Below are 20,986 nucleotides of genomic sequence, written 5' to 3'. Positions count from 1 at the left end.
TCCCACCAGGGGTGTTTTGTGTTCTTTTTCAATGGGATCAGTTCTTTTGCCTTCTTTGTAATTTTTGCTCGAAATTTTTCCAAAGAGTCAGCTGGTTCCCTTTCCCAGTCCTCCTTCAGATTGGTTTCTTTGATTGTATATTTTGTCTCCCTGTTCATAGTCATTGAGCTCGCTGCACCGCTGGTATAACTTCGGAACTCATTAGTGAATACTTCCGCTGCTTACAAACGATTTGTTTACAGTCACCTTGTGCAACGTTTGACAACACTACTCTCTCATGTTACAGCGGCAGGTCTGCTTCTCGTGGCATCCGGTGATCGATTCCACATTACATACGGCCTTCCAGATACTTTTTATCAGATGTTGTTGACAGTTGTTTTTTCCTCGGTCCGCTAGAGAGTGGAACAGGAACGAGAATGGCCAAAGAGCTGCAAGGTACCCTGCGCCGTGCACCGTATTGTCGCTTGCGCTGTGTGTATGAAAATGTAGATGTAGCCTTTACGGTGATTAAGTTGTCCTGTATCATTCAAAATTAGTGGCTGATCGATATTCTAAAGCATGGTCCGTTGCGCACTGTTTAACCAGAGAAACAAGAGATTGTATTCTTGCAAATTCAACACAAACCTAAGTTATTTCTTTTTTTCCACCCAAAACAAATTTTTGTCCTTCGTCAGTACTTTTTCAGAAGACAGAAAAATCCTTCTAGCAACTCAATGTTTCCAGAAAGGTCAATTGTCTTAGATTACACCCTAATGAGACTATCAAAGCAATATATTAACCTATGATTAGATTTATTCTTATTGATTTTGACCAAGATGTACTGTAGTAAATGCGTCTATAGAAGGAAATTGCCTGATCTTTTTTGAATGAGAAAAGAAGTAATATTGCTAAACAGTTTTGTGTTAACTTTTGTTGGAACAGCATAACTACTTAATAACTTTCTTTGTGTTCAGTTTTGATGTTGTAACATAACTGAGCAATGCTACAATAAGGAAACTCGTTTCCTATACTTTTTTTCAATTTTTAGTCATGACACTTTATCGCTGCTGTCCACTGACTCATTAGTAAAGCGTTTTCCACGTACTTAGCATGAAAGAGCTAAGAAAATTTCGTCCCTTGTCTATCAAAATGAAATATAGCCATTGCAGGTAATTCACTTTTTGCACCATTGATAGAAACTGGTACTGCATATAGCCGGGGAAAATAAAATTCTGACGCCATATGTTTTTGGTTTCATATGATAGATGTCCCTCGTGGTCCGGTGTAAGTGTATCTAAGTGCTCCGCAAAGCCAGAAATAGCTTTTGCCTCACCATACTGTACATTTGCAGCTTTTTCAGCTCAACATGTGGCTTTGGAGTTTTCAGGAAGTGCAGATCTATGACTTCCATTTACGATTAAAACATTTTCTTGTACAATACATACAAGGCTCAATAAGCTTTTTTCTTCTTCCTGGTGCCATTATGTCATTCCATTGCTCTGGAGTTTCTATTGTGCTCACGGTTTTTCTTTTCGAGATGAGTGCAAAGTCCTAATCATTTGGAAGGTACGAATGGCACCTAACAGGTAACATGTAAATGACCGTATTGAACACTTTCAGACGCTGCACCAAAAGATACAGAAACGTAATTATTAGATAGTCTTTATTATGGCCAAGGCAACCATTGAACACCAAAAACCAGATTATCGCTTTTGTTTCCCCTACTATTAATGTAATGGAAAAGGTTTTATGTTACCTCGTTCTGACTTCTCTTCCTAATCTCCTCGTGTTGCATGCGTAGAGATGTGCTGCTGTCAAGGAAACGATCTAACCTAAAACAAAATTCCGTAACTGTCGAGCATAAAGCATCTTGTTTGGCGTAGATGTGGTGCAAGCAAATTCCGTACATAATTAAATGAAATTCCACAGCATTTTCCGTTGCGCTCATGCTGTTTGACTTTCCCTGTCTTTTGCCAAAACATTTCGGTTTTTCGGAGATGCAACTCCTTCTTCTTCCTACTGGTTGCTTTGTCGTAGATGATTAAACTTTGACCTTTAGCATGTAAGACACTTTCCATGCGTCAGAGCTAGGTACTCCAAAATTAATATTAAACTTTTGAAGGTCCAATAAAACGTGTATAGAATATTTTTCTGATACATCTCAAGAAACACTGTACGCATTGTATTGACATTCAGTGTTTGTAGGATGTATCTGCGGTCTGGATTATCTCTGAGTGAATAACAAGACTTTCTTATTTTAATGACTTAATGTGTTCAACACACAAGTTTTCTGTCTTCTCAGAGCATATTCGTGGGCTATTACCATGTTTTCCTCTCTGATTTTTAGTTAATTGCTTGCTAGGGACTAGAGAGGATAGGATGTACCTCATACGTGGCCTTGTAATCACGTGAAAAGCTAAAAAGGCATTACAACATAGGGGTCTATATCTTGGATTGCCAGAGGAATGGTGACGAGGGGCTGAATGTTGCATTACCGTTTTTGTTTCTTTTCATTCCTCTCCTGCCCTACAGAGCGTCCATCCTAATTACACCAGATAAATAAGAGTCCTAAGCATTTTTACTTGACAGCTTGTAGAACTCCATGAAGATTTTGTCACGTTGTTGTGAATTTTTTCTTATAAAGCCTTTGTATCGGATACATTGAAAATAAATAATAAAAATAAGTTACGGCTATTTGTCATTTAAAGTTACGGTATGTATAAAACACCCAACCAGTTGCTTTTTTATTCCTATTATAATCTTACAGGGTTACTGTCTCACAGCCATGTTTAAAATCGTATTTAAAATTATTTAAATTTTGTTATTCGTAAAGTTAAACGTATTAGTTAAGCACTATGCTCCAACGTTCAATGCTTTTGGTAAAGAGATGCAAAAGAAATAATTTACCTGCAGTCGTCACCAATTAATTTTTCCGTCACTGTCTACCAAGGATGGTTAATATGACTTGTTCCCCTTATTTTCGTATTTCTAATACTTCCTTCTTTGTTCTTTGCACTCCTCTACAAATCCCTTGCACCATTTGCCTCTTTATCCGCATTGAAAAGCAAGATGTATTTACGATTCACGAAAGAATAATGTAAAAAAACCAACACTGGAAATGAATAACTCATAGAATTAAAGCAATCTTTTTGTCAATGGGAGTAACCAACATTTCAAACAAAAGCAGCCCCGGAAATGGGACATTCTTGCAGAAAATTAATGGAAAACGGCTGTTTACTTCGTAAGGTGGAGTTCTTTGACCAAAACTAGTACTTTAGACACGTAGTTCATCATGTACAGATGACGACAGTATAATTTTTTGAAATTTTGTACTAGCGCTGTTTCTATAAGACACTCTTCATCGTTTCGGTTCACTCTGAAAGTAGCTCACAGGTGGCTGCGGTCTTGCTATCCAGCTGTTGCAAATTTAGCCAAATTGCGTCCCCTATTACGGTGCTCAACTCGGATTTAATATATCCTCGGTCGGATTTCTTCTCAGTCGAATTTCTTTATCAATTCCTTGTCATTTTTGACACGAGATTTTTTTTTCTTGGGTCTAATTGTGTGGCCTTGCGTAGCTGAACTGCCTTTTCCGATATGCCTGACGATACCGCCACCTCACAGTGCGTCACATGAGGATTCTTAAAATTTGTTGGGTACTGTAACACGCATTTTTTAAAACTGCCGTCTGTCTCCTTAAAACGAATTTTATGCCATGTATTCGAATGTGAGTTGCCAAACAATGTTTCCGCCTGCTAGAGTAGCCTCATCTTTGGCTTGGCACTGTTCAACTAGGGAACGTGACAGGAAATGGAGCGCTGGGTTTCTCGCGACTGTAGATTAGGAAAAATCAACCTGTGCCTTTATTCGATCCTCGATTTAAAATTTCATGAGCAACTAGTTTGCGATCTTGGGGATCTGACGCGTATTTGGAGCCCCCAACGTCTTGATGGTGAACCCGGCTCAAGATACACTCGCAAAAGAGCCAACACCAGTTTCCCTAGACGGGGACTCTAAACTGACCAAGAACCCACACGATCACTGGTGCAAAACATGACAGAAAACTATTAATAACTAATTCTTCAGACGGGTCGCATACGAAATAAAATGTAAGCGTTCCTAAGCACCAGCTAATTGTCAGTTGCGAAAACACTCGCTAAGGGAGCCAAAACCAACTTTCGGGGAGGTGATCCCTGTGAGGTAACAGGCGAGTCCTGGCGCCCTGAAAATACTCTACCTTCGCACGGGCCGCTCAACAAGCCGGGGCCCGTTAGTAACTGTGGTGCCAAACATTAGCCGGAGCAAGCGCGTGGTCCAGGCCGACCGCGTGACTGGGAATTCCATGTTGACGCTGTGTCAAGGACTGTGGTTTGTGTCGATGAAGGAGATCTGTATGCAGAGAGTGCCAAAGACAGCGGACTTTGTGAAACCATATTGGCAGACATTTCACAGTTCATGCAGAAATTAATAATAGCCAGAGGAAACATGAGACCTTATAAAGAAACATGTACATTATCATTGTTTGCATGACGATTCTGATGGTGTAATCAGATTTTCAATATCTTTATTAGTTTATAGTTTGGCATCTGACTGAAAATTATACAAGTAACACCCAGCAACGAATTTCAAAAATCTAAACGGTTCATCGAAATTTGTCGTCCGACGTGTCTTTAGAAAGCTATTAGTGTAAACCTAAATTGGTATGAATTACAGGTATGCAACTTGAATAGTACATGAGTTATTTGAGGTCACAGTGGCCAATTTGAATCTATTGTTTCAGGCTATAATTGCTCCACAGTTATGCGAAAAATCTGTAGCAGCATGCATATCAATATATTTATTCGTCTATGTCTTTGTTTATATGCGATATATAGTATTCATGAAGAAATTTGTCAAATATTCAGTGTGTTTTAGAAAGAACAGAGACATTAGGCTACTGGCCTATTTTTCCATCTGTTTCTTTGATATATGTTAATTTAATTTGTTTATGTCTTTAATAATGCGTCTTATAGCGTGTTTATGCTCCAGCAGTAAGAATATTTATTTAATTTCAAGTTATTTATATGTAAAGCCAGTATTTCGTATGTGTTTCAATATGTTTGTGAGTGTGCATTGGCTTGAAAACATGGCGGGAGCGCTCTAGCCAATCATAGCGCTTGTTAATGGGGAGACTGTAAGGAAGTGGGGGAGTACGGCATAGGACGGTATGGGAGAGGACACGGGAGAGTCCTAGACAGTACAGCTGATGAACGCAGGGTTGCGGGAAAGGCTGTGCGCAGAGCAGCGACGTACAGTCGCGGGGAAGACTTGGAGAGTTGAGGCCGTTTGCGCGTGGTCGCGGGAGATAGGAATATTTCGTAGTGGCGACTTGTGCACTCGTAACATTTCCGTGGCCTCTGCACTGATGCGTTGAGAAGTGAATATCTCGCGAGCAATGTTGTTCATAACTAATCACGTGAAGTAGGAATTTATTGTTTCCCTGTTATTCAACTTACTTTTTATTTAATTGCTCGACCATCGACACCAATAAGTGATTTACAGTAATAAAGGGCATTCTTAAAGGTACTTCTGCTATCATACCCATAATTCGTTGTTGTTGTTGTGGTCTTCAGTCCTGAGACCGGTTTGATGCAGCTCTCAATGCTACTCTATCCTGTGCAAGCTTCTTCATCTCCCAGTACCTACTGCAACCTACATCCTTCTGAATCTGCTTAGTATATTCATCTCTTGGTCTCCCAATACGACTTTTACCCTCCACGCTGCCCTCCAATACTAAATTGGTGATCCCTTGATGCCTCAGAACATGTCCTACCAACCGATCCCTCCTTCTGGTCAAGTTGTGTCACAAACTTCTCATCTCCCCAATCCTATTCAATACTTCCTCATTAGTTATGTGATCTACCCATCTAATCTTCAGCATTCTTCTGTAGCACCACATTTCGAAGGCTTCTATTCTCTTCTTGTCCAAACTATTTATCGTCCACGTTTCACTTCCATACATGGCTACACTCCATACAAATACTTTCAGAAACAACTTCCTGACACTTAAATCTATACTCGATGTTAACAAATTTCTCTTCTTCAGAAACGCTTTCCTTGCCATTACCAGTCTACATTTTATATCCTCTCTACTTCGACCATCATCCGTTATTTTGCTCCCCAAATAGCAAAACTCCTTTACTACTTTAAGTGTCTCACTTCCTAATCTAATTCCCTCAGCATCACCCGACTTAATTCGACTACATTCCATTATCCTCGTTTTGCTTTTGTTGATGTTCATCTCATATCCTCCTTTCAAGACACTGTCCATTCCATTCTACTGCTCTTCCAAGTCCTTTGCTGTCTCTGACAGAATTACAATGTCATCGGCGACCCTCAACGTTTTTATTTCTTCTCCATGGATTTTAATACCTACTCCGAATTTTTCTTTTGTTACTGCTTGCTCAATATACAGATTGAACAACATCGGGGAGAGGCTACAACCCTGTCTTACTCCCTTCCCAACCACTGCTTCCCTTTCATGTCCCTCGACTCTTATAACTGCCATCTGGTTTCCGTACAAATTGTAAGTAGCCTTTCGCTCCCTGTATTTTACCCCTGCCACCTTTAGAATTTGAAAGAGAGTATACCAGTCAACATTGTCAAAAGCCTTCTCTAAGTCTACAAATGCTAGAAACGTAGGTTTGCCTTTCCTTAATCTTTCTTCAAAGATAAGTCGTAAGGTCAGTATTGCCTCACGTGTTCCAGTGTTTCTACGGAATCCAAACTGATCTTCCCTGAGGTTGGCTTCTACTAGTTTTTCCTTCCGTCTGTAAAGAATTCGTGTTATTACTTTGCAGCTGTGACGTATTAAACTGATAGTTCGGTAATTTTCACATCTGTCAACACCTGCTTTCTTTGGGATTTGAATTATTACGTTCTTCTTGAAGTCTGAAGGTATTTCGCCTGTTTCATACATCTTGCTCACCAGATGGTAGAGTTTTCTCAGGACTGGGTCTCCCAGAGCCGTCAGTAGTTCCAATGGAATGTTGTCTACTCCGGGGGCCTTGTTTCGACTCAGGTCTTTCAGTGCTCTCTCAAACTCTTCACGCAGTATCGTATCTCCCATTTCATCTTCATCTACATCCTCTTCCATTTCCATAATATTGCCCTCAAGTACATCACCCTTGTATAGACCCTCTATATACTCCTTCCATCTTTCTGCTTTCCCTTCTTTGCTTAGAACTGGGTTGCCATCTGAGCTCTTGATATTCATACAAGTCGTTCTCTTATCTCCAAAGGTCTCTTTAATTTTCCTGTAGGCAGTATCTATCTTACCCCTAGTGTGATAAGCCTCTACATCCCTCTAGCCATCCCTCCTTAGCCATTTTGCACTTCCTGTCGATCTCATTTCTGAGACGTTTGTATTCATTTTTGCCTGCTTCATTTACTGCATTTTTATATTTTCTCCTTTCATCAATTAAATTCAATATTTCTACTAGCCCTCGTCTTTTTACCTACTTGATCCTCTGCTGCCTTCACTACTTCATCCCTCAAAGCTGCCCATTCTTCTTCTACTGTATTCCTTTCTCCCATTCCTGTCAATTGTTCCCTTATGCTCTCCCAGAAACTCTGTACTACCTCTGGTTCTTTCAGTTTATCCAGGTCCCATCTCCTTAAATTCCCACCATTTTGCAGTTTCTTCAGTTTTAATCTACAGGTCATAACCAATAGATTGAGGTCAGAGTCCACATCTGCCCCTGGAAATGTCTTACAATTTAAAATCTGCTTCCTAAATCTATGTCGTACCATTATCTAATCTATCTGAAACCTTTGCGAATCTCCAGGGTTCTTCCATGTATACAACCTTCTTTCATGATTCTTGAACCAAGTGTTAGCTATGATTAAGTTATGCTCTGTGCAAAATTCTACCAGACGGCATCCTCTTTCATTTCTTAGCCCCAATCCATATTCACCTACTACGTTTCCTTCTCTCCCTTTTCCTACACTCGAATTCCAGTCACCCATGACTATTAAATTTTCGTCTCCCTTCACTATCTGAATAATTCCTTCATCATACATTTCTTCAATTTCTTCGTCATCTGCAGAGCTAGTTGGCATATAAACTTGTACTACTGTAGTAGGTGTGGGCTTCGGATCTATCTTGGCCACAATAATGCGTTCACTATGCTGTTTGTAGTAGCTTACCCGCATACCAATTTTCCTGTTCATTATTAAACCTACTCCTGCTTTACCCCTATTTGATTTTGTGTTTATCACCCTGTAGTCACCTGACCAGAAGTCTTGTTCCTCCTGCCACCGAACTTCACTAGTTGACACTATATCTAACTTTAACCTATCCATTTCCCTTTTTAAATTTTCTAACCTACCTGCCCGATTAAGGGATCTGACAATCCACATTCGTTAAAATAGTACTGCAGAATTTATTCAGTTGCAATGTCTCATTTATTAATTACTACATAACATCCTAATTCGCAATTGCCGAGTGATAGGAACCTTCAAGCATCTGCTTCATATGTATATTCGTATTGTATACTGTAGACTCAGAAGTATATGGCTTGTAATGTGTCAACCACGTATCCCAGCCCCTAGACAACGAAACCAGCCAAAACCTTTCAATATTTCAACTCTGAGTCTGTGGGTACGTAGTTGACGGCCACCACCTCATTTTTTATTATTTGAAAGCCTGCAGACCCAAGCTAGTAGACGCACACACGCACGCTAAACCCACTGCGAAACCACGCAGACGTCAGCTTGCCGGTCCACAGAACGGGAAAAAACTCTAACCGCAGCTGTTAGAAGATATCTGGTCTAGCCGATGCTCTCTCCATTCGCGAAGGATTAAGCACAATATCGTATAGATAAGCAAAATAATCTTAACACTTCAGCTACTCAGCAGACTAGGAAGCGGTATGCAACTGCACTCTGCTCCACGTGCATAACTGAGTGTTTCATTCTATTGGTGACTGGAATACTAGGTTCCAGTTGGTTAAGTGAGGTGGGTTTACAAATCAGAATTGAGCTTGTTCTTCCCTCTTGGGTTCATTGTTTCCCTCCGTCAGGAATGGGTTATCACCGGCATCTTGGATTTTCGTTTTTACTAATAGGTAGTGTTCGCTTGGAGAGTGGAGAAGGTAGGGGGAAGAGGTGTAGGCTACAAAGCACAACGGGGCTTGTCCCACCATATTAAATTTTTTCCCAGGAGCACAACTCGGTTAGTATCACTTATCTTGAATTATGATTAGCTGTTTCATTTTGATGGGCCATAAAGCGCTAGGCTATGATTGGCTGGAGAGGTGGTGGTCGGGGATTGGTAGAGAATGGGGAAGTTTTGCACCTACCATGTGACAGGTAAGGGGGCCATGGTATGTGATGTCACGTGTATCCCTCTGCATGTGGACAAGTTTGTGCCCCTGTATGTGAACAACTTGATGGGGGAGATCAAAGATGCCTTCGGTCCTCATAGCTTTATAACTGGCAGTCATAATAATATTACTTATGACAATGAACCTATGCTCAAATTTACTTTTGCAGTGGAGAAATTGTTAGAACTGAAATACATACAAAATCTGTTTCATATCAGCGCACACTCCGCTGCAGAGTGAAAATCTCATTCGTGAAATACATATAGTTGGAATGGCCTCATTCACATTTGGTGGCCAACTCTGACTTCCACCTATTCTTACATCTAGGTAAATCCGACGCTATCGTACACCTTGCGTCCAATAAAGAGGCCAATTCGGGTACATACAGGTAATTTATAGACTCTTCCTCACGAAAGTGAGACTAGTCTTTCTTGGAAATCTCCTCCTATATTATAATGTATAGGACAGAAGGTACACTAAAATTCAGTGCGACTCACATACCACACGATTTTAGGACGTCATCTTAGAGACTGGAAAACGTACGAAAAACTTTAGGTGACGTTTAATGTACACAATGGAGATCATGATTTGGTTGCAGAATATTATTATTCGTTTAACTCTGGAGTCTTCTGTTGACTACTGTATCGCCAGACAACGCAATATACCCTGGGTCTAGATATGAGTAAGAAAGGGTATCGTCCACAGACGTTTTCCTGGACTGCAGCACAACATTAGCTCTTAATCTTCCACATGTACAATAACTGTAAGGAAGATGCGTAGCGAAAGCGTTAGTCTACTCGTTTGTGGATAAAATGTCAGCTTATCGTTCTAATAATGGATTGTCATAAAAATTATCGGACACCGATGAAATGACAGCATACGCGATGAGTCCTATTAGTTACAAATTATAATTTCTGTGAACTAAATTTTCGAAAATCCGCAAGAAAATCGTGTGATATTACTAGACCGTTGTTTGTCTGGTCGATTTGACCTCCACTTTTCCTCAACTGTCTAATTTCACGCAGTAGCTGTGTGTATTTCGTGCAGGATGTTTTCGTATAAGCATATGGTGGGTGAGCGTAGTAAAATGTTCTTTTTTTTTATCAATGTCAAAGAGGTCCTCGAACGTAACAGGTCCATCCACCGGATTGGAGTAGATGTGCTTTTCGTTCGAGTAGCTCCATAATGAGGAGATCTTTCATGACGTAGAACACGTCAGAGAAACAAGAATACACAATAAATATTTATAAAAGGATTCCAATATGTTACTGCACTATATACAGGTATCGCATAGTCAGTGAACGTGTGGTGCATCTCATCAGAAAAATCTGCTGTTCGAAGTTACTTGTAACTGTACCCTTTGGTATTGCTTTGTTCCGGTCGACACAGGTGTGCACGTGTGGACTGCTACTGTAGTTAGCCTGAAAGGGGGTGGGGGGGCAGGAGAGGGAAGGGGTACTCTGAGAGAGCGCCAAGCTGACACGAGTTCGATAAAGTGATATTGAATTTCAGTTGAAAGCAAAATTCCAAACGAGATGTGCATACCTAATTCAATAAAATGAGTCCGCTATTGCAGTTTGGATTCCAGAGAAAGAATGTCCGTTCGTAGTAACACAAGAATTTATCTCCGAACAACAAAAACACAATTGACGATAAAAACCTCGTATTAAATGTATTCAAAATATTCCATTGCATTACTCTTAACAATGGGCGGATCGTAGTCAAAGGATTGCAGTCATTTTAGCTCCGTTTAGCTTTTTGCATGTTCCTTTGATCAAATTCGGGACAAATGCCTGTAATCTCTCGGTTAACTACGTCTTAAGGAGCACGTATGGGCTGCTTCGGTTTGTTATTTCGACCCTTCCGCAGAGCGCTATTCAAATGAAAAGCAACGCAGTGTTCTGACACGCCTTGAAGTGTTTATTTTACACTAAATGCATTAACAAATTTCGAAATACGTAAATTAGTAACTGACATGCTTAACGCGACAAACGCATATCAAGAAAATCGAAGCAGAACACAGCAAGCAGAATTCCAGTGTAAACAGTACGGTAGATCCGGTGCTCTTCGGCGAAAGGCCACTTCCCCAACTGCAAGCACTGCTTGCTATTCGGTTTAATGACGACTATATGGATTGGACAGATACATCGAAACATCCCAAAAGCAATACACATTGTTGTTGTTGTTGTCTTCAGTCCAGAGACTGGTTTGATGCAGCTCTCCATGCTACTCTGTCCTGTGCAAGCTTCTTCATCTCCCAGTAACTACTGCAACCTACATCCTTCTGAATCTGTTTAGTGTATTCATCTCTTGGTCTCTCTCTACGATTTTTACCCTCCACACTGCCCTCCAATACTAAATTTGTGATCCCTTGATGCCTCAGAAAATGTCCTACCAATCGATCCCTTCTTCTAGTCAAGTTGTGCCACAAACTCCTCTTCGCGTCAATTCTATTCAATACTTCCTCATTAGTTATGTGATCTACCCATCTAACCTTCAGCATTCTTCTGTAGCACCACATTTCGAAAGCTTCTATTCTCTTCTTGTCTAAACTATTTATTGTCCATGTTTCACTTCCATACATGGCTACACTCCATACAAATACTTTCAGAAACGACTTCCTGACACTTAAATCAATACTCGATGTTAACAAATTTCTCTTCTTCAGAAACGCATTCCTTGCCATTGCCAGTCTACATTTTATATCCTCTCTACTTCGACCATCATCAGTTATTTTGCTCCCCAAATAGCAAAACTCCTTTACTACTTTAAGTGTCTCATTTCCTAATCTTATTCCCTCAGCGTCACCCGACTTAATTCGAGTACATTCCATTATCCTCGTTTTGGTTTTGTTGATGTTCATCTTATACCCTCCTTTCAAGACACTGTCCATTCTGTTCAACTGCTGTTCCAAGTCCTTCGCTGTCTCTGACAGAATTATAATGTCATCGGCGAACCTCAAAATTTTTATACCTTCTCCATGGATTTTAATACCTACTCCGAATTTTTCTTTTCTTTCATTTACTGCTTGCTCAATATACAGAATGAATAGCATCGTGGAGAGGCTACAAACCTGTCTCACTCCCTTCCCAACCACTGCTTCCCTTTCATATCCCTCGACTCTTATAACTGCCATCTGGTTTCTGTACAAATGACAATGCTTAATAATATGGAAGAAACACACTGGTACTCAAAACAGCTTCCAATCGTCTTGTAATGGATAAACACAGGTCCTTTATGGTTTTCAAGGAAATGTTATACTACTCTGCCTGCAAGACGGTGATACGTTGAGTGAACGATGATGGAGCCGGATAGAGACCGTGCACACTTCTCTCCGAAACAGTATTGAGATCCGGTGACTGATGGCATGAGAAGTGCGATAATCAATTCTCGTGCTCACAGTATCACTACTTGATTATGCGAGCAGTGTGTTAGTAGGGCCCTGTCGTCTTTGGGAAAGAAATATTACCATGGGGTGGACCTGATCAGCCAAAAGATCCCATAACCATTGACAGTAACGTGATCTTACAGAATAACCATGAGGCCCATGGAATACCGCTGTATGACTGCCCAGACCATCAAATGGTTCAAATGGCTCTAAGCAACTGAGGTCATCAGTCCCCTAGACTTAGAACTACTTAAACTTAACTAAGCTAAGGACATCACACACATCCATGCCCGAGGCAGGATTCGAACCTGCGACTGTAGCAGCAGCGCGGTTCCCGACTGAAGCACCTAGAACCCAAACCATCACCCGATTCCCAGCCATGTTTCACTCTCAGAACCTAAACTCCGGCAGATGCTGGAAACAGTGTGTAACGAAACTCAGGCACCCAAATGACTTCTTCTGTTGTTCCACTGCCCAGGTTTTATGTCATAGACACCACGTTTTCCTGTTACGACCATTTGCTTCTCTGAAGAGTGGTTTTGAAATTCCAGCTCTCCATTAAATTCCCGGCTTCTGAAGTACCTTTCGTGTTGTTTTGGTGCCGACATGGTTCGCGAGTGCGTCATTAATTTGTGCAGTGACTTTCATAGCAGTCGACGAGTTACTTTTCGTGACAATCTTTTTCAATAACCGTCCGTCACGATCATTCTATACACAATTTCGTCGGCGTTCTGACTTAGCGAATGATGTTTTTCCGCTTTCCCCGGTACGCGATATTAATGTTTGGTACGAAGACTCTTGAAACGTCAATAAGATTGGCTACTTGGCTGACAAAAGAACCCTCCATATGAGCACCAATAACTTGCCCTCGTTCGTATTCATTTAGCGCACGTTCGAATTCACTCGCAGCTACTCAGAACACTGTTAGGAGCACGAGTGATACTTGCGACTTATTGAATAGACATCACAGCCATCCTACAGGCTTTTCTAGCATCTACATTTGTATTCAAGCATGCAGTTCTGGCAGTGTTTGCATATTTTTGCCCATCCCCTGTACATGATGTGGAAAGTACCATTACGATGGCCGGTCGTAAATTTAGAATTAAGACCAAAAAAAGATAAAGTTGGCTAATTAATTTGTTTGCTTTTTTATTTGTTAGGTGCACGTCTGGAGCCCTGGTACGCATTTAATAAATTAATTATGGAAATTAACTTTTACCGCTGATAATTAAATCTGTATGACTATCGCACGTAGGTAATTTGGTTTTGATACTGAAGCCTTTGGAGTGAAACTTCACACGAAATTTCCTACGTTTTCACATAACACGCGTGTAGAAAAGATAGTATCGTGAAGTAATACAGATCTGTTTCTAAATGGACCTATAAATACTTTGGCCTGAACAGGTCGTGGAGGAAAGACAAAAAATTGTTGCATGGTGCGAATTTTGGTAGCATCTTGTGGCGCATTCATTAACGTAACCTACTTGTCAAAGAGTTAATATACTCTCTTTATATCTGCTGTTTAGCGACAGCTCTCCCAGCGGTTTCACCATACCGACCACAAATGAAAGCAGTGAAAATTATATAGATTTTTGAAAGTATGTTTCAAACTTAGTTAACATTTCACCATATGATGATAAAAACGCAGTTCTAGTTTATATTTTGCCGTATGAATTATATATAATTAGAAGTAACCAATTTCAATTTTTTTCGATTTAACAGTCTGTATCCTTGTGTGCTGTTCCTTTCGTAGACCACCTCGGTCTCCTGACCATCGAAAATATGTGGCCAGTTGGATATAATAAAATAGTTATAATGCTAATGATGTTTCATGTACATAAGTTTTTAGCAAATTACACGTGTAGTTTTGAAAACAACGTGTAATTGTTAGACGATTAGGAATTTTAAAGATAAATACAATGTTCCATTGCAGATACACTCTAAGACAAGAAAACCACGCACCACGAAGAAATTATCCGAATGGGGCGGAAATCGGTACACGAACGAGGGCCATAATGAAACTTGTGAGCACCCATTGTTAAAATTTTAATTCTTGTGTATAATATAAACGACTGCAGGATTGTAATCTCCAGACCTTAAGGCAGATGTTGGCATATTGTGACGTCATTAGCTTCTAACAAAAAGTAATTAGAAAATGGCCGACATCAATGTTTGGACAGCAGACTGTCATTGAATTCCTTGTTAAAGAGAGAAATTTGCTGCAGAAATTCGCCTCAGACCTCAATGTGGAGGTGTCTGCCAGGATATCAGCAGTGTTAGGAGATGGACGAAATACGTAAATGGTCGAAATACGAGTATCCAAAATAAGCCTCGTAGCGGTCGCCCTCGAACTGCAGCGGAACGCAGGGAGAGATTCGTTTTGCTTTTCTTGAGCTTGCACAAATTATAAATAGTGCCGGCTATAACCACGCACTTTCGAAACTCCGCAGCCCATTGCCCCATAAACTGCATGGGAAAAAAATCATTCGATGACAGAGTAAGCGCACTTTCGCATCGTTCGTGTCACTATGAAGATAATCAGGAAACTTTGGTAGGAAACTATCCCACATCATCAGTACAGTTCCGACACGGCAGCCTGTGACTAACATCTTTCCAGTTCTATTAATGAACAAAAACATGAGGCCAGTACTACGAGACGGTGCAGTATATTCGTCAAGCCTCACAGTAGAGTTCTCGGGAAGCTGGGCAGAGGTCTAACTTAAGGGAATTTTCTAGTTTGCAGAAATATGGGAAAACTGTGTGCAAAGAGACGAAGACTATGTTGAAAAGTGACAGGAAGTAAGTGGTATGAGATTACGTACTTCGTTTGTCTAAAAAAAAAGGTTATAAATTTTAAAAAAATAATTGATCATTACTGTCAGTAAGACCCTCCCACGTGTAGAGACCAAGTTTTTGGAAAATCTTGACTCATTAACTGGAACAGAATTGTATTCACTGAGGAGTCCCGCTTCGCTTCGAACTGAGGTCCCATAACCAACGAAGACAGATTACTTACGTGTTCCACTGATCAATAGCACGGAAAACCGTTATGGCGTGAAACGTCTAAAATGCACAAGAAATGCGCACAGGAAACAAGGTTTCTTTTTTTACATTATTGTGTTATACCTAAATATTTCCATTATCTATCTCATTCCCTTAAATGGCACAAAATGCATATTTTATATCTCCAGACTTATTCACTCATATTCAAGAAATCATTTAAGGTATAGAAGGAGTTGTCAAGAAGGTACGATTTCAATTTGTTTTTTAAACTATTACTGCTGTCTCTGAGACATTTCATTTCATCTGGTAATTTATCAAAAAGTTTTATAGCAGCTTATTTTACCCCATTCTGTGCCACAGACAGGTTAAGTAAAGAATTGCGTAGGTCTTTCTTTTTTCTGGTATTGTATCATGAATGTCGCTGTTGATTTTAATCTGGTCCATTTTGTTGAGAAAAAATTTCATTACTGAGTACATGTACTGTGAAGCAGTTGTAAGAATTCCTAACCTTTTAAACAGACGCCTACAAGATTTGCGATTATGAACCGACACATTATTCTAAGTACTCTCTTTTGAACAGTGAATACCTTTTGCCTAAGTGTTGAGGTACGCCAGGATATTCTTCCACATGACCTCAGAGAGTGGAAGTATGTAAAGTATGTTAGCTTACTAATTTGTACATACTCAAAATTGGCAATCATTCTGATTGCAAAAATTGCTGAACCTAGTCGCCTTAGGAGATCCAAAATATGAATTTTGCAATTAAGATTCTCATCTATATGTAAACCCAAAAACTTAGTTCGCTCTGCCCTGGCTACTTACTTCTTTTGATGTGTTATGTTTAATGAAGGAATTATACTTTTTGCAACAGATAATTGGGTGTACTGTGTTTTTTTCAAAGTTCAGAACAGGTCTATTTGCAGAAAAACAATTAATAACTTTTCCAGAGACCTTATTTGTATCATTTTCAGTCGGACTTTCCTTTACTGGATTAATAATTATGCTTGTATCATCAGCAAACAGTGTCAGTTCAGCATCTGGTTTCACATAAGAAGAGAGGTCATTCACATATATCAGGAACAGGAGGGGACCCATGATCGAAGCTTGTGGAACACCTAATGTAATTTCACCCCAGTTAGATGAAGTGGCAAACTCCTTTGAATCACTTGAAGCATATAAAAAGACTTTTTGCTTCCTGTGCTGTAGATATGACCTAAACCACTCATATGCCGTTCCATTTATGCCATAGAATTGTAATTTCTTTAACATAATGTCATGGTTCTCACAATCAAATGCTTTGAATAAGTCACAGAATATTCCTACTGGTGACATTTTACTATTTGAAGACTCTATTATGTGGACAGTGAAATTGTATATTGCTGTTTTAGTGGAACAGCATTTCTGAAATCTGAACTGTGATTTACTAAGTATCCCATTACTGTTGAGATGGCTAGCCACTCTTGAGTACATTACTTTCTCAAAGATGTTTGAAAATGCTGTAAGCAAGTATACTGTCCGGTAATTATTGAGATCTGTGGTTTCCCCCTTTTTGTAGAGAGGCCTGACAATGGCATATTTTAATCTGTCTGGAAAAATACGTTGAGTGAGTGATGCACTACATATGTGACTCAAAACATCACCTTTAATTGCTCCACATTGTTTTAATAACTTGTTAGAGATGTCATCTACTCCTACAGAACATTTATTTTTCAAAGATTTAATGATTTTCCTAATTTCACAAGAAGTTGTTACACGAAACTTAATCTGACTAATTTTTTTCAAAACTGACTCTTCCAGGTACCGCCTGGCTATTTCTTTTGAACTATTCTCACCAATTTTATCTCCTACCTGTGTACTGTTGGATAAGATGGTCTCACTCTCTTTAACAGTAATACTACCTACCCCAGTGGTTACTTCTGCTGACTCCCTTCAAACAACATTCCATATTGATCTGATGTTACTGCTAGAGTTGTTAATTTCTTCTCTAACATACATATATTTCTTGATTTTCTTACAACTTTTCTCAGTATGCTGCAATAATTTTTATAGTGCAAAACTACTTCTGGATCTTTGCTAGTTCTTGCTGTCTCATACAGTTTTCTGTTTCTTACTGAAGACACTTCAATACCTGTAGTAATCCAAGGTTTCTTTGAATAGTTTGTGGTGACACATTTAGTAATTTTCTTTGGAAAAGAATGTTCAAAAATGGACATAAATTTACCTGGAGACACCGCAAACAGTGGTGGGATGCCAACGTTATTGTCGACCGACAGCCAGGAGTAATGGTTTGGGGTGCCATTTCTTTTCACAGCAGGCTCCGTTTTTATATCATCCTCGGTACACTTGCAGCACGCAGTACGTCGACTACATTCTGCGTCCTGTTTTTTGTCCTTCGTGGTAAGCCATCCTGGCATACATTTCAGCAAGATAACGCCCTCCCGTAAACCGAGAGAGTCTCTACTGCATGTCCTCGCACTTGCCAAACCCTATCTTGGCCAGAAATGTCGTCGTTTCTCTTCTCAATTGAGAACAGTCGAAACGGTGACAATCTAACGCGCCAAATGGACAGAATTTAGCACAATATCCCTCACGGGGCACATCCCACGATTCTATCAAAGAGTGCCAAGCGAAATAGCTGCTTGCATAAGAGTCAGATGTGGACCAACGCGTTATTGACTTGTTCAGTTTTTGAAGCTTTCTCTCTTGAATAAATTATCCAATTTTTCTCAAATTTAACAATTTGTTAGTCTCTGCATGTACACCACATCTAGTGATTTACATCCCATTCGAACAATTCCTTCTTGGTGCGGTTTCTTTTTTGCCTTTCAGTGTACTTAAGAGGATACGAAATACTGTGGAGAACCACTCTAACAATTTCGATTACCAGAAAGACGTAAAATGGGTGGTGAAAACAAATCAAACCAACATCAACAGCATTCTACGCGTGACGATATGAAACTACGTAGAAGCAGGCTATTTTGTGAACATGCAATTAAAAGTAAGGCAAAGGAGTGGACGAAACGAATATGTCAAGACATAATTAGCTAATAAAGAACATTTGAATCTGAAGCATAGGAATGAATAAACTATTACTCACGTATTAGAAGTATCTTGGATTCACTAACATTTATCTGTTAATTCTGAGATCGAAAATGCATGATTTAATATTTACTATACGGAAGTGAGGTCAAGACTGTAAAGGTTTTTATAGTAATAATCACGGACAGTGTCTTGAAAGGAGGATATAAGATGAACATCAACAAAAGCAAAACGAGGATAATGGAATGTAGTCGAATTAAATCGGATGACGCTGCGGGAATTAGATTTGTAAATGAGACACTTAATGCAGTAAAGGAGTTTTGCTATTTGGGGAGCTATATAGCTGATGGTGGTCGAAGTAGAGAGGATATAAAATGTAGACTTGCAATGGCAAGGAGAGCATTTCTGAAGAAGAGAAATTTGTTAACATCAAGTATTGATTTAAGTGTTAGGAAGTCGTTTCTGAAAGTATTTGTATGGAGAGTAGCCATGTATGGAAGTGAAACGTGGACGATAACTAGTTTAGACAAAAAGAGAATAGAAGCTTTCGAAATGTGGTGCTACAGAAGAATGCCGAAGGTTAGATGGGTAGATCACATAACTAATGAGGAGGTACTGAACAGAATTGGGGTGGCGTTTGTGGCACAACTTGACTAGAAGAAGGGATCGGTTGGTAGGACACGTTCTGAAGCATCAAGGGATCACAAATTTAGTATTGGCAGCGTGGAGGGTACAAATCGTAGAGGGAGACCAAGAGATGAACACACTAAGCAGATTCAGGAGGATGTAGGTTGCATTAAGTACTGGGAGATGAAGAAGCTTGCACAGGATAGAGTAGCATGGAGAGCTGCATCAAACCAGTCTCTGGACTGAAGACCACAACAACAACAATCATTACAGAACATGCATGAGGTTGGTGCTGGAAATGTAAGTAGGCTGTTTAGGTTTTTTATTGGTAACGCCAACTCTGTATGAAAATCACTGGCTGTGCTGTGTGCAGTCTGTGGCTGCTTTGCATTGTTGTAATACTCGCCATTGTAGTGTTAGGCAGCTGGATGTTAACAGCGCGTAGCGTTGCGCAGTTGGAGGTGAGCCGCCAGCAGTGGTGGATGTGGGGAGAGAGATGGCGGAGTTTTGAAATTTGTCATGAACTGCTATATTTATACATGATGATATCCAGGTAAATACATTGTTTGTTCTCTATTAATATCTTTCATTTGCTAACTATCCCTATCAGTAGTTAGTGCCTTCCATAGTTTGAATCTTTTATTTAGCTGGCAGTAGTGGCGCTCGCAGTAGCTTGAGCAGCGAAGATTTTTGTGAGGTAAGTGATTTGTGAAAGGTATAGTTTAATGTTAGTCAGGGCCATTCTTTTGTAGGGATTTTTGAAAGTCAGATTGCGTTGCGCTAAAAAAAAAAAATTGTGTATCAGTTTAAGGACAGTCGTGTAGAATTGTTCAAAGGGGACGTTTCATATGTCGACCCTTAGCCTAGGATACCTCACTGGAATCTTCTGATTTTTTTCTTGTAGTTTGTGTAATTAGTGTAGCTATTGTTTATTGCTAGCGCGTAATTTTAGAGAGAATTTCCTTTGTAGTTGTAGTTTTTCATTGTTGTACAGTAAAACAGTTGTGGCATGCATGTAGATTTGCACCAAGTATTTCGCAGCTGCGCTGGCAATTAAGTAGACATTATTTCCATTGCTATGTTATTTTATTTTGCTCTTCAAATTGCGCTTTTCTGTGTTATCGTGTGAAATACTGTGACAATAATGGCGTGTGAAAAACGTAATACTAGGCTCCAAAGTAAACTGAGAAATGACAGTGAAGACGAGAGCAGTGTGTTAGCGCCGCAGAGTAATGAATTAACTAATGTTCAAAGTAGTAATTTGGTAATTGCGCATAGGGAAATGGAGCGGGCGGCAAACAATGGTGTAGACAGTGAAACAGGTAGTGAACAGGGAAGTGTTATCGATCGATTGGTAGGCAACAGCTCGCCTCAGGAATCGGGAATGACAGAACACAATATTGCAAATACTGCAGACTCAGGTTTTGGATTCCCACCGTTTTCTCAAATGAGTCAAGACACATTTTCCACTTGTCAAAATGTGAATGTTGCCGGTGCAACTTCACTGCCGAAAGGCACTGAGGAACATGTTTCAGACACCAGTGCATTGTTATTACAATTAATGCAACAAATGGGACAAAAGCTT

The sequence above is a fragment of the Schistocerca serialis genome, chromosome 1, assembly GCF_023864345.2.
Source record: "Schistocerca serialis cubense isolate TAMUIC-IGC-003099 chromosome 1, iqSchSeri2.2, whole genome shotgun sequence".
NCBI classification, from domain to species: Eukaryota; Metazoa; Arthropoda; class Insecta; order Orthoptera; family Acrididae; genus Schistocerca; species Schistocerca serialis.
Note: the sequence above shows the minus strand (reverse complement) of the source record.